We start from the raw sequence: 13577 nt of genomic DNA, 5'->3' as shown, positions 1-13577 counted from the left end.
ATTAGATCGCTTTCTTCTCTAGCAAAGTTTTAATTCTGCCTTTCCACAGAAAGAGTTGGGGCCAGGGTGAGGTGTGGGCGGGGGGTGGGGGACGAAGTGCTGGGAGGACCAAAAGGAGTCCTTCCTAAAAGCCTGGCTGCCTTGAATGCATCACAGATCTGGAAAAATAACGTCTCTCAAAGTCTCAATGAGATACTCACTTTCCTGAACCCCTAAAAGGCTGAGTCTGCGGGCAAAGGCAGGTAGTCTTGTATCAAAGGCCAGTGCAGGCCCGGCTGGAAGAAAACTAGAGTTCGTCTTCGCATCAAAACAAGCAGGTGGTTTGTCCTGCTTTTCACACTCGCGGATTCCAAATATATCCGAGCCTACTTGACATCAACTTGCTTGTGGGAAAATGCTTCTTAATAAAAAAAAAAAGTTTTCTCCAACAGCAGAAAACATCAGTCAAATGAATCCATGCCTACTTAAAATAACTGAATTGTTAGGGTGCACAAGGGAGCTTTAGCTCATCAAAGACAGAGCTTTCAGTCTGAAGAAATCAACTGATCAGTCCTGGTCTGAGACTTTAAGGATATGCCTTTCCTGAATGGAAGGAGGTCCGTGGTGCCCTTCCTACCTTTCTCCCAATTCTCAGATTTCCTGAAGATCCCTTCTGGCACTAGAAAATGAAATTGCTCATCTTTTAAACATCATTAATTTATCAAGCAGATTTCAATCATAGAGGTAAGTGTGAATAGTACGAATGGTGATATTGGTGACATCATAAAGACATTTTAACATATGGGCATAACTCACTCTAGCACAGAATTTGACAAATGAAATGGCTTTAAAAAATATATGTGAGGGGCGCCTGGGTGGCGCAGTCGGTTAAGCGTCCGACTTCAGCCAGGTCACGATCTCGCGGTCCGTGAGTTCGAGCCCCGCGTCGGGCTCTGGGCTGATGGCTCAGAGCCTGGAGCCTGTTTCCGATTCTGTGTCTCCCTCTCTCTCTGCCCCTCCCCCGTTCATGCTCTGTCTCTCTCTGTCCCAAAAATAATAAATAAACGTTAAAAAAAATGTTTATAAAAAATATATGTGTGGGGGAGCCTGGGTGGCTCATCTGGTTAAGCATCTGATTTCAGCTCAGGTCATGATCTCATGACTCATGAGTTAGAGTCCCACATTGGGCTTTCTGCTGTCAACACAGAGCCTGCTTCGGATCCTGTCCCCCTCTCTCCCTGCCCTTCCCCTGCTTCTCTCTCTCTCTTTCAAAATATATATAAAATATATATATGATATATAGCACTTCAACCCTGCCTTAAAGAAAGGTAGACTGGGGAAGGGAAAGCTGATCAATGCAAAATAAGTTCATCTTTCAGGAACAACTTCATGCCAGGCAAATGGCATAAGTGTCATAGATTTTTCTCTGTTGTGAATGCCAGGCAAGCATGTCCTGATTTAGCTCAGTGAAGTCAGTGGTAGAAACTGGGGGTTACATGAAGAGGAGACAGTCTTATTTCAGGACACAAGGACTGAAGTTAGAGTTGATTCAGCAGAATCAAAAGATCCCTGTTACGGATTTTGTAGATAAGTTTTTACAAGAGAAGCCCCACAGACCAGGCAACAAGAAGAATAAAGCAAGATTCTGGGTCAATCCAGAAGCCTTCAGACTCAAGCAACGCCACTACAAACCTAAACAAAAACCAGAACCAGAAATGCTTTGTGAGGGTCGTAAAAAGATAAATCATAGGAGAGTATGTGAATGCTTTTATACGTAACAAAGAATAATTGAAGAAACCACTGGGCAATGGAGAAAATCTATTTCGTGATGGTACTGAGAGGCACTGGAGCTTGTAAGGATTATAAAAATAATAATGTAGGGTTATAAATAATATGAGAAATTGAATATGCTAATGGACTCGTGACGATGAAAGCTGGAAACAGAGAATTAGGTCAGACTAGCTAACAGAACTATGAAGCAGTGGAAAATGGAATTTTAGGTGGGAGCCCCTGATCCTTTCCTGAGGCAAACAGCTACAAGACTCACGCATGAGGCAAATCATTACATAGAACTCTCTCATTCAGTGTTCAAGGCTTCTCATCTTGTGGATGAGGAAACGACCCCCAGAGAGGTCATAAATCTTTACCACCAACAAACAATGAAGCCCATGGCAGGGTCAGGACAGACTTGGAACAGCACGTTTCCAGAACCCGCTGCGCATTCCCCTGACTACTCCGACCCACCACACGCTTCTGGTTCTTCTGTCTGAGTAACAGCAATAATTTAATAAGAGGGATTTTGAAATGTCTTTCGAAATTAGTGGAAGAAGTAAGGTTTGCGGGGGAGGGGGGCCATCGTAGGTTTTTAAAAGTATGTTATTTTACTTTTCGTTTATCACATGAAATAACCAATATTGTCATGGGACAAGGTAGGGAGGAATTTTAAAACTCCCTTTTTATATACCACACATATATTCTGAAGTTCTAAAGTTATATCATTAATGGCACATAAAGCTGTGCATAGAAGAGATGTCTGTCCAGGGGAGATATGTATCTTGATTGAAAAGACTCATTTTCTCTCTTTTTTTAAAATGTGTATGTATATATGTATGTATGTATGTATGTATTTTTATTTATTCTTAAATGTTTACTTTTAAAAACATTTTTTTTAATGTTTATTTATTTTTGAGAGAGAGACAGAGCATGAGTGGGGGAGGAGCAAAGAGAGAGGGACACAGAATCCGAAGCAGGCTCCAGGCTCTGAGCTGTCAGCACAGAGCCCAACGCGGGGCTCGAACCCACAAACTGTGAGATCATGACCCGAGCCGAAGTCGGACACTCAACCGACTGAGCCACCCAGGTTACCCTTCATTCTCTTTTTAAGTAAGTTCCATGCATACTCCCAAGAACGTTTCAGTCAAGTTTCCAAAAGATGGTTTTTACCTCCTACTTTTCGCCCATCCAAATTTGGGCCTCTGAAGCCTCATCTTACTTCTTTCAATAGGTCTATTTTTGAAAACCCTAGGCCACATTCATTCTCTGCATTTCCACTATGACGGGGGGGATAGAGAGAGAGAGAGAGAGAGAGAGAGAGAGAGAGAGAGGGAGGGAGAGAGAAAATACATATATTAATTTTTATTCATTTGTTTTTGTCAGCTTGGACAGAAAGGTCTACACCAGGCAGGCCCGGACAGTGAATCAGATCTGACTGCTGCACGTTCCATTTCACTTTGGTGACCCAGCTGTCTAACCACCAAGTGTCTCTCTTTCTTTTCATCCTCTATGCTAAAAACAAAAAGTAAATGACTTTTCTCCCAAAGCCAAGAAGATTAAGAAAATAACCAACTTTTCCCTCTGCCGTACCTCTAATCATAGAATTAGGGACCATACTGAAAATCAGTGCTCGATTTGTCCCTCTGGGGAGTCATTCCAAAGCCTTCAACACCACAACCCATGCCCCCAAACACACTCGAGAGACGATTTCAAAGGTGGGTTCTGCTGTTATGCGACTCCAGGAATCATTTGAGCATCTATTCCCATCAGTAACGTTACCCAAAAATCACGTAAATACTAGCAGAGAGAGCTGTATATGTGGCCAAATTCCTCCGAGAGCAGTCACCCTTCAATGTGCCACACCAAACACACAGAGTCACCCAGGTAGTGTGTGTATCACCTGTCCTGTCTCAAGGCATCCAGATGGCGTTCACGGTAGAGGCCAAATTAACGTTTAAAGTTCGAAGCCCGCATAACGTTCACAATCGTGACCACTTCTAGACCTAAATATTGCCGAGTACGAAGTAGCATTTTTTAATTTAGTTTACTTAGGTTTTAAATCTTTCATGAGGGGCGCCTGGGTGGCGCAGTCGGTTAAGCGTCCGACTTCAGCCAGGTCACGATCTCGCGGTCCGTGAGTTCGAGCCCCGCGTCAGGCTCTGGGCTGATGGCTCGGAGCCTGGAGCCTGTTTCCGATTCTGTGTCTCCCCCTCTCTCTGCCCCTCCCCTGTTCATGCTCTGTCTCTCTCTGTCCCAAAAATAAATAAACGTTGAAAAAAAAATTTAAATCTTTCATGAATAAAAGAACAATATACATAATGCAAACCAAATTTGTAAATATTTTTCTTAGTACTCACAGAGAAAATAGACATTAGCGTTTCAGAACACTCCTGGTTTTGCACACTGAAGCCCTGTGTGCAGGGGGAAAAACCAGAGGAGCCAGAGGAAAGACAGATGACCTGTTTCACTGCCCAGGAAACTGGACGCTAGAACATTCTATTCTGTCAAGTTACGATTCTTTCCTTTGCTACGAATATTGATTATGACATTGCAGAAATAGCCGAGGATAAGTACTAATTAATACAGCAATCCTAACACTGGCACCCAATCCCTGCAGAGTGTTTCACAACCTCAGAAGTCAGTACATGAGTTTGCCTCACACAATATCATTCTATAATGTTGCTGCGAGTGAACATCACTCTTTGCAATCAATATGTATGTGGATTCTTCGCTTTTCACCCAGGTTCTAGATTCTCACCTGGTGAGTATCCTTGTCCATGGACAGGAGAAACTACCATCCTGTGGTTTCTCAACCACTAGCCACCCAGGCCTGGGTCAGGCAGAAAAAAGAAACAAAGGTAGAGATGCCTTGCTATGCTTCTTCCTCTTAAAGCATCCAAGAAATCTGGAAGGGGTAAGAGCTCTTCAAGGACACCTCAAATCTGTGTCTTGACTTCACACATTAACAACCTATAAAGTAATGGTCATATCGCATAGCCTCATATGCAGACTTACGGTTAAGACGAATATATTCAAGTAACGTCATGGTGTAGGGGCGCCTGTGTGGTTCAGTCAGTTGAGCATCCAACTCTTGATTTCAGCTCAGCTCACGATCTCACGGTTCATGAGATGGAGCCCTGAGTCAGGCTCTGCACTGACAGTGCGGAGCCTGCTTGAAATCCCCTCCCCTCTCTGCCCCTCCTCTGCTCACTCTCTTGCTCTCTGCCTCTCTCTAAAAATAAATAAATAAAATCTTAAAAATAAATAAATGAAGTCATGGTGCAAACACTCTGCTATGAGCTCTGTCTTCAGCACCTGCCCACAACCCTCTAATTATACTTATCCAACTGTGTTAATTGACTTATCCACTGACCATAAAGTCAGAGGCAGGACAAGGACCTATGTTGGCAGAACTTAGAACGGAAGTAATACTTAAGTCATCCCTTAAAAGTTGAATGTGATTCAACTCTGATGTGACACGGGGAAGGGCATTTACAGCAGGGGAACAGCAAAAGCGATCAGAATGATAGGCAGTGTCGGTCTGGCCTGTATGGATGCCAGGCGCAACATCAAGGGCACTGCAAGAGATAAAACTGTAAGGGAAAGATGAACATAATGGTATCTGCAGCTCTCCTTTGAGCATTTTTAGAACCTGTCGTGGACTGTGTGTGAAAATTTACACTCGAAGCCAAGTTCTGTTCACTTAATGTGTATACCAGTTCCAAGATTCTCCTAATCAAGCTCCTCACAGAAATGACCAAAACCTCCCCAAAGGTAACATATTACTATACCTACATTCCATCCTTCAAATATAACAAAGCATGTATATAAACACACACATACATAAATCATATGCAGCACACCATTCTCAGGCATTTCTCTAATAATCCAACCGCAAGACATTGTTCACTGTGAAATGTTATCTCTGGGGATCAAAAAAGGAGGAAAAGGAGAAAGTCTGGGATTTGACCACAGTAATGATTTCAGATCCCAATTCTCAATCAGCTCTGGTATGAAGACCAACCTGAAATGTAACTTAGGGCAAGTTTATACTCGTCCGTCTTCTAATCGGTTCAAAGGCGGTGCTCCTGACCGAGTAGCTTGTGTGTACTTGATTTACCTAGATGTTTCACGAGAGACTGTGTGGGGGAGCCCACCCCCCAAGTCTCATCCCACCTCTCCAAGACCTAGCGACGCCGTGGTCACTGGCATTCGCGTGACTAAAGGAAAAGCCACTGTCAAGGACATTTACGTACACAGCAGCCCTGCAAGTACATCTCTTTATAATACGCGAAATAAACAATAATATTGTCAAGGTTGTTTGCAGCCTTGCTAGGTTGCAGAAAGCTGGAATTTCCCCTACTAAACACAAAGGAAGAAACGTCTCACCCGTCAAATGTCGTCGTTTCCAGGTCTGAATGCTGCCAGTTCCAGGGTGCACGAGTCACACAACAGCCCCGCATCTGCGGGGGGACCTGTGGGCTCACCCCAGGGGCACAACGGCCTGCTCAGCACTCTAGCTAACCCCGTTGGCTCCAAGATCCACCTTTTCTCCTGGAGTAATATGATCATTAGAGAAAAACGCTCAGTGAGAAGCAGACACAGGGTGTCTCTACCCTCGTGCACGTAAGGGATGAGACCGGCCTCTGCCACAACTGCTTCCAGACTCAAGTTCCCACCTGCCTCGGGTTCCTCTTCACTCTGGATGGAAACTCCCGTTTAATCTCCTTAGTTACCCAGATCTAAGGCTCCAAACAGATACTCTCCACGTGAGCAGTGACCTTTCCAGAAGGTGGCACATTCCTGCTCTCCTGCCTGTCCCTGCTGGCCTTCCTCCCCGACCTGGCCTTCATTCACAAGAAGTGGTACGCATTGAGTTAGGACGGTCTTGTGTTGCTTTGGGCGGTGGGGGCGGGGCGGTGGGGGGGAGGGGGCGCAAAAATTCCTCCCCTAAGAAAAGCTGTGTGCTCTGGGACTCACAGCTGACTGCTGGGGTACCAGGAGAGAAGAGAACGGACAAATCTGTGGCAGTAAGGCAGGTAGGCTGTGAGAGAGGGACCTCTCTCCGAGCACGCTGTGCCAAAAATTGGAAAGGCTGCTCACGGAGAACTATCACTGGAATAACTGATGCCAACCACAATGCCAAAATATTTCAACAGCAGAGACTACTAAAATACCTCCCTACCTTTCGTTTCTGCCCTCTTCACCAAGTGTTACCCATTACACGGTGATCTACGCACCCACACGTTAACTTCAATTAATCAGGAACCAGGAGCTTTTATGTTCCCACCAGCCTAGCTCCTTCTCCTCCCTAATGTTCCCACTCCAGTGCCACATTTGTCTAAAATTGTATTACGCTGACTTCTCCCAAAGCACGGTGATATTCAAATGAAGGTTTGGTCCTCAGTGAATAACCTTTTCCCGAAATGGAACACAAGGACAAAACCAGAGTCATAACTAATACGCTAGACGGCACATCGCAGTGCTAAGAGCACAGGGGACTCTGAAGAAAAGCACGTTTAGACAAAGTTCGATTCTCAGTTCTGCAAAAGGAGAAGAGAAAGAGTAGGCAAGATCTTTTGAAGAAAATAGAACAGCCGCTCTGTAAAGTGTGCACTTGGTTGGCCTGAAATAGATCGGGCGAATTCCTCCCCAGCCACACGTTCACAATCATGTCCACCCTCCCTGGGCTTGCGGTGCCCAAGCCCATGATTCTGAGCCCCTGTGGAGCAGGCTTCAGCAGGACAGGGAAGGGTGCCAGGCTCCAGGCCACAACGTGGAGGGCGGGCTGCATTTGGAATGCTCACTGCAATGCTTCCAAATCCTATTCCTATAATCTAGTCAAAGCAATCTTATTCCAAAAACTACAGGTTTGCTTTTGTCTTTCCGTTTCTGTTTGTTTTCTGACCACTTACCTACCAGGAGCTACCACACTTAATCACGTATGCTATCTGTTTGGGAATAAAGACATCCGTTAACATGAGGCAAAAGTTGCACATTTTTGTCTTTATGTATCTCGTGAAGTGGAAATCTCAAATGTCACCTCAAGATTCGGGGTATGCAGCGGGGAGGCACGGAGGTGGCCCTGGGAGCAGGAAGTGCTGGCCGGTGAATGGCGGTCCCTGCTAAAGGACAAACGTCTTTGAGAAAGAGAGCTGTCGTCATTCACTCAAGAGATGTCTGTTAAAATCATGTGGCGGGCTCTGTCCTAGGTGATGTGCTTCTGATCCTCACAGACCCTCTGCCTGGTGAAGGATGGAGACACGTTGCAGGCAACTGGAACCAGGTGTGAAAAGGGGAAGAAGGCTGGAGAAGCACAAAGGAGGAATAGTCAACTCAGGCTTGGGAAGTCAGTCAGGGAAGGCTTCCCAGGGGAAGCACCATCGGTGCCCCAATGAGAAAGATTAGTAGGAATTAGAAGATGAGCAGGAGTTTGGTGAGACAGAAGGGTGTTTTAGACAAAGGGCGTTCTAGACAAAGGGAACAGAGTTCACTAGGCCACTCCTATCTCACATGCCCTGAAAGCAATTTCTGATGCTTCCAAAGCTCCGAATATTATGGTATCTCCTCGTACACATGGATGAAGAAGAGAATGAACTTGGTTTACACAGTGATAGAGGGTAATATCTATCAGTAGAATCCCTGGGTTGAGAAAAGGGGCCTCACTGTAACACAAACAAGACGAGGCTCTTTCCCGGGACTGTCACAGCTCAAACATACATTCAGATCCCGGACAGGCACCATAGGCCTTGGCAGTGGGAGGGTAAACGAGAGATTAGCATTTAACCAAACACAACATGTGTTTCTAATAGATTCAGTATAATTTATCTATTCACACGGACTGTCACTTTGTCCCAAAGGAAAAATCAGTGGTCTTCGTCCACATTTGTTTCTAAACATTTTAAACACAGTGGTCCTGCCTCTGCTTTGCGTTAGGTCCTTTCTTAATTACAACCCTGGCATTCATCACAAATTCAGAACATGAGTCGAGTTAAAAACGTCCTTTCTGGAGAGAGATGAAAAGAATCTGGTGGCTGGTTTGCTTGATTCCTTTGCTGCTAATTAAATCAGCCCAGCCATCATCCTATGGTTCCTCAAGTCTTGTATGAACAGGAGTAAAAAGCCATTATTCAAAACATTTCCCGGTCTCATGCAGCATGTGCTGTCCCTCAAGGGCTCATCGGGGCCAGCTCCAGGGTCAACACCGCACGGTGAACACCTACCACTTCTATTTCTCCACTCACTGCCCCCTAAGCGACCAGCCGGAGGGCTCCTCCTGGCTTCTTCCATGCCCTACCACACACTGCATCATCTCCATGTACACACCAAGTTTTCAAAGATTCAGGAAAGTCTGCACAAGCGCAGATGTTCTGATAATTCTATTCCTGCTGTCTGCTCAACCCCAAGCAAACCTAGTCACAACACTGTTGGTATTTCTGTTGACGAACATGATGATCTGGATCAATCACCTGACCATGAAAGAACGCACACCCTGTTGGGTCGAAGTTTACCAACAGCCTTCTTAGTATAGCTAAATTCACACACAATGACATGTGTCATTATGTAGGTACATATGCATAGAGATGTGCATGAAAGGGTACTGAAAATATCAGTGCTTATTTTTAGTAAACAAAGCCTTATCTGTGAATGGCTGGATTTTGGGGGATTTCTACCTTTTTTCTTTATAAGTGTGCGTGATGCCTGAATTGTTTCTGTAATGGGAATGCTTTGTTTTATGGTCAGTAAAAACTATAGATATATAGGTACATATAAAAAGTAGGAATATGTAGCTTCATATAAATATGTTTTACATATAAATAACTCTAAATATGTGCATGTGTATAAATATTTGCATACTTATTTAGATGTATAATAAGAACTCACTTACTTATTTCTAGTATTTTTTAAGCAAAGTAAGCCTGTCCCCAGACTACATTTCAGGGACAGATGGTGCTAAATGTGCACGACAATAACTGCATTGCTCAAGATGTCTGGGAGAAGGAGTCAGCCCAGCTTCAGCATGGTCACCAGAGCAAGCTGAACCGTCCTCTGCTCTCGCTGCTCTTACCCCACCAGCCCTCCACATGAGGGTAGGAGGTCTGGAGCTGTCTTCTTCACAAGGGTAAGTTCTGGAACAGGACAATGCCATTTCGATATGGTGGGCGTCAAAGCCTAGGGGTCCTGGGGCTCTGTTTTGCCTCCAGCCCACGAATGTCCCAATGCCATGCGAGTTGCCCACAGAGCATCCATGGATGCAGCAGGAAGTCTTTGCTGGCCCCAACTGTGGCTCTGTGGAAGGCTTCTTTAGGGTGGGACAAGAGGAATCGCGCTGGGGGCAGGTACTGGTTTAGCGTCCATGACACCAGTGAGACTACGACTGCTCTTCAGGAACAATTCATCTCTTCTATTTTTCCTTTCCTGGCTCCTCTGCCCTCCTATGGGTCAACCTGGAGACTACGCTTACAGATGCCACTTGGGACTTTTCACGGAGCTCCGACCATCACTGAAACTTTGGGGGTTGGTTTTTAATCCACTGGGGGAAACACTGTGTGTTGCCTTTCAGAATCATAATTAGGCCATCTTCGTGGGGGTGTTTATTTTCTTTAAAATAGTGAAGTGTGGGCTTTCTTAGATTGGTTGTCCCAACCCAGAAGCTTGTGCCAGGCTGGAGCGAGCGTGCTTTTCTGGTTTATTTGTTTTCCTTAAGCTGGAATGCACTGGTTTATCTTAGACTCTTTTGTTGATTCTGCTTTTTTAGTGTTGGGAAGGCTGGCTCTGGCTTACACATGAAAAGAAAGCAAATTCCTCATGACTGGGGACAGTGTGACAGTTAAGAACAGAGACTCTGGTCCAGGCTGCTGCTGTTCAAATGCTGGCCCCACAATGGAATGGCTGTGAAGCCCCAGGCAAGTTGCTCAACCTCTCTGTGCCTCTCTTGCCTCATCAACACAATGGGAATAATAATAGTACCTACACCACAGAGTTTATCAAAGCATACTTTTCAAAAAGTTAAAACACTATTCTCATGTAAATATAGAGCGAGCATGAATCAAATACTTATTTTATTCATTAGCAAGGGAACCAGCAGGTTGAGAACACTGGGGTTCACAGAATATGTGGGCTAATGTGTATATATAGTTCCAAGTTCAGGCATTTTTGTAACAGGTGGTTATGAGAAGACTGAATCAGTACATATATTTATGTGTATATATACTAACAACATATGTGTATGTATGTAATAATATAGGTATATAGGTATGTATGTAATATAGGTATATATTTACTATATATACTATGCTGGATAGAACTGAACTCGACACATTATAAGCACTACATAACTTTCACCATTATTATTATTTTGTAACTAAATTTTTTTCTCACTATGTATCCATCGAAAAAGGCATTTTTGTTGCTTTCAATGTAAACTGCCTAGAATGAATTTGAAATGTGGCATAAGAAGTTTCTAAATGTCTATTAATATTGTCTTTATTTTTTAACTAGAAGAGATAAATCTACAATTTTCCATTTCTTTGAAATGATTAATTCATATACTCAAGGAAAGTAGGTTATGCAACTTATTCAAGGAGATGAATCTTGAAACGAACTTTTTTTTCAAGTGTAGCTATATGTGGTCTTTAGCTTCTCAAAGCTTTCTAAACTGTTAAAGGATTCTAATGTTTCCCAAAAGTCTGGAAGTGAGCCTTTGTGCTTGGTTTAAATTTGAAAAAAAACAAAAACAAAAAACATTTAGGGAACTCCAAATGCTTAATTATTAAGGACAGACAGAGTAAATACCATATGGTCAAGGTTGGACAAGGCTCTGCTGTCTTCCTTAGCTGGCCAAACTCCCCAGAGCTAAGGGTTAAAGCTTGAACATCTTCCAGGTTATCTTCTAATGAGTAAAATATGCTGTTTGTGCTGGTCTTTATATACGTGACTTACTTTTTAAATTAAAAATACTCTCCCGAAAAGTATAGAAAATTTAGTTTCCTATGACCCTCAGGATTTCTTCCTGTGTTTTGTCTGGGTCATTCTATTACCGATAAGCAAACTCACGGCCAAGAAGTTTGGCTTCCCATGCTTGTGTTTAAGGGGTCACTCTGCCCATCGCTCTGTGTCTTTAATCCATGGCAAATTTCAAAGCAGGAGCTCAGTCCAGGAGCGGATCATAGAAAAGACTCAATTCATCTACACTGAATGAACCCACTGAGAAGCATTTATCCAGAAATCACTTCATGCTTTCCTATCAATCTTCCGTACAAGTGGACATTAACTGCAGATAATTTATCCAGAACAGTGTCCCTCTGTGTTGGGGTAAAACTGGAACCTCTGAAACTATTCAGTAGAACAGTAAAAAATTTAATGCGCTCTTTGGGTCAAAACAACTACTTTGCTCATAATACCTGTATTTTCCACTTTGAAAAAGATATAAACTGACGCTCTGTGGCAGACAGACACTAACATGACCTCCCAAGTGTCCTCACCTCTTGGTGTTCATCTCCTTGTGTAATCCTCCCTCCTTGAATGTGGGTAGTATCTGTGACTTGCTTCTAACCAATACTGCAAAGGTGACAGGATGTCCCTTCCGTGATAACGTTACATAAAGCTGTAACATCTACCTTGCTCGGCTGTGCTCCCTTGCCAGCTTTGACGAAGCAAGCAGCGGTGTCCAGGAAGCCATCACACCGGAAGGAACTAGGAGCGGCCTGTGGCCACCAGCTAGCAAGAAACTGAGGCCCTCAGTCAAACAGCCTACATGGATCTGAATCCAGCTAGCAACTATGTGAGCTTGGAAGGGAATCCTTCCCCAGACAAGCCTTGAAATGAGCCCACGGCCCCAGCCAACCCCTTCACTGCAGCCATGTGAAATAGAAGACTCCTTTGAGTCATGGCCAGACTCCTGCCATAATAAATGTGTGTTGTTTTAAGCTACTAAGTTTACTGTCATGTTATTATGCAGCATTTGACAACCAACACGTTATCCCAAAAGACAGGGCGGAGGCTGACGTTTATGCTTTCAGCGATGTCCAAGTGGACTTCTCGTGTCAGGTGTGGCTACTACTGGAGAACAGCCTCCCAGCACACAGTGGGACTCACCAGGCCACCTCGCTCAGGAGAGCCAATGCTCACTCATCAGGGATCACCAATCTGCCGCTTCCCTTTAGAAAGGCTGCTCCCCTCTAAAGATGATTATCCACAGGCCTTTCAGTTTAAAACAATCTGCATGCTACATGGCATGAGGTTAGTTCGATTTCTAGACATTCATGGCTGGAAGGGATCCTGACAACCATTTTTGCAATCCTCAAAATTAGTTTCACATGCATCATATTTGTGCCAGACGCTGAATTAAGCAGTGTGGACACAGAGGTGGATGGCACCTACTTCCTGATCTCAAGAGGGGCTCACAGCTGAGCAAGAAAGAGGGCATTTCAAAAGGCAACATTAAATTATAACAAGAGTGACAGAATCAAATGTCGGAGAAGATGCATGCGGAGACCCTAGAACTCTCATAAGTTGTCTATGAGAGTACACATGCAATCGGACAGCCACTTTGGAAAATGAGCAGTTCCTTACAAAGTAAAACAGGTCTCTACTCTTTAACCCACACATAGGTATTTGCCCAAGAGAAATGAAAACGTATGTTCTTAAAAAGGCTTGTGTGTGAGAATGTTCACAGTAGCCTTACTCACAATAATTTAAAACTGGAAAGAAAACAGATGCCCATCAACAAGAGAATGGATAAACAAACTGTGGTATATTCATAAAATGGAATACTACTCAGCAGTGACAATGAACACGTCATCCATATGGTAGACACCAGCACA

The 13577-nt window shown here is 44.0% G+C and overlaps 1 protein-coding gene and 1 long non-coding RNA gene across 5 annotated transcripts in view; one reads left to right on the top strand and one right to left on the bottom strand.

The window, feature by feature from the left end:
• Positions 1–13577, bottom strand: part of UST (uronyl 2-sulfotransferase) — a 319150-nt gene that overhangs the window by 212843 nt on the left and 92730 nt on the right. The gene's annotated exons all lie outside the window — the stretch shown is intronic.
• On the top strand, positions 6207–12684 carry LOC147581282 (uncharacterized). The gene is made up of 2 exons (XR_015251634.1): positions 6207–6617; positions 9651–12684. It is a non-coding gene; the product is annotated as an uncharacterized LOC147581282 (long non-coding RNA).

The sequence above is a fragment of the Puma concolor genome, chromosome B2 (assembly GCF_028749965.1).
Source record: "Puma concolor isolate L17-30 chromosome B2, mPumCon1.1.hap2, whole genome shotgun sequence".
NCBI classification, from domain to species: Eukaryota; Metazoa; Chordata; class Mammalia; order Carnivora; family Felidae; genus Puma; species Puma concolor.
The sequence above is the reverse complement of the archived record's forward strand: the minus strand, read 5'-3'. Positions and strand labels throughout refer to the sequence as shown.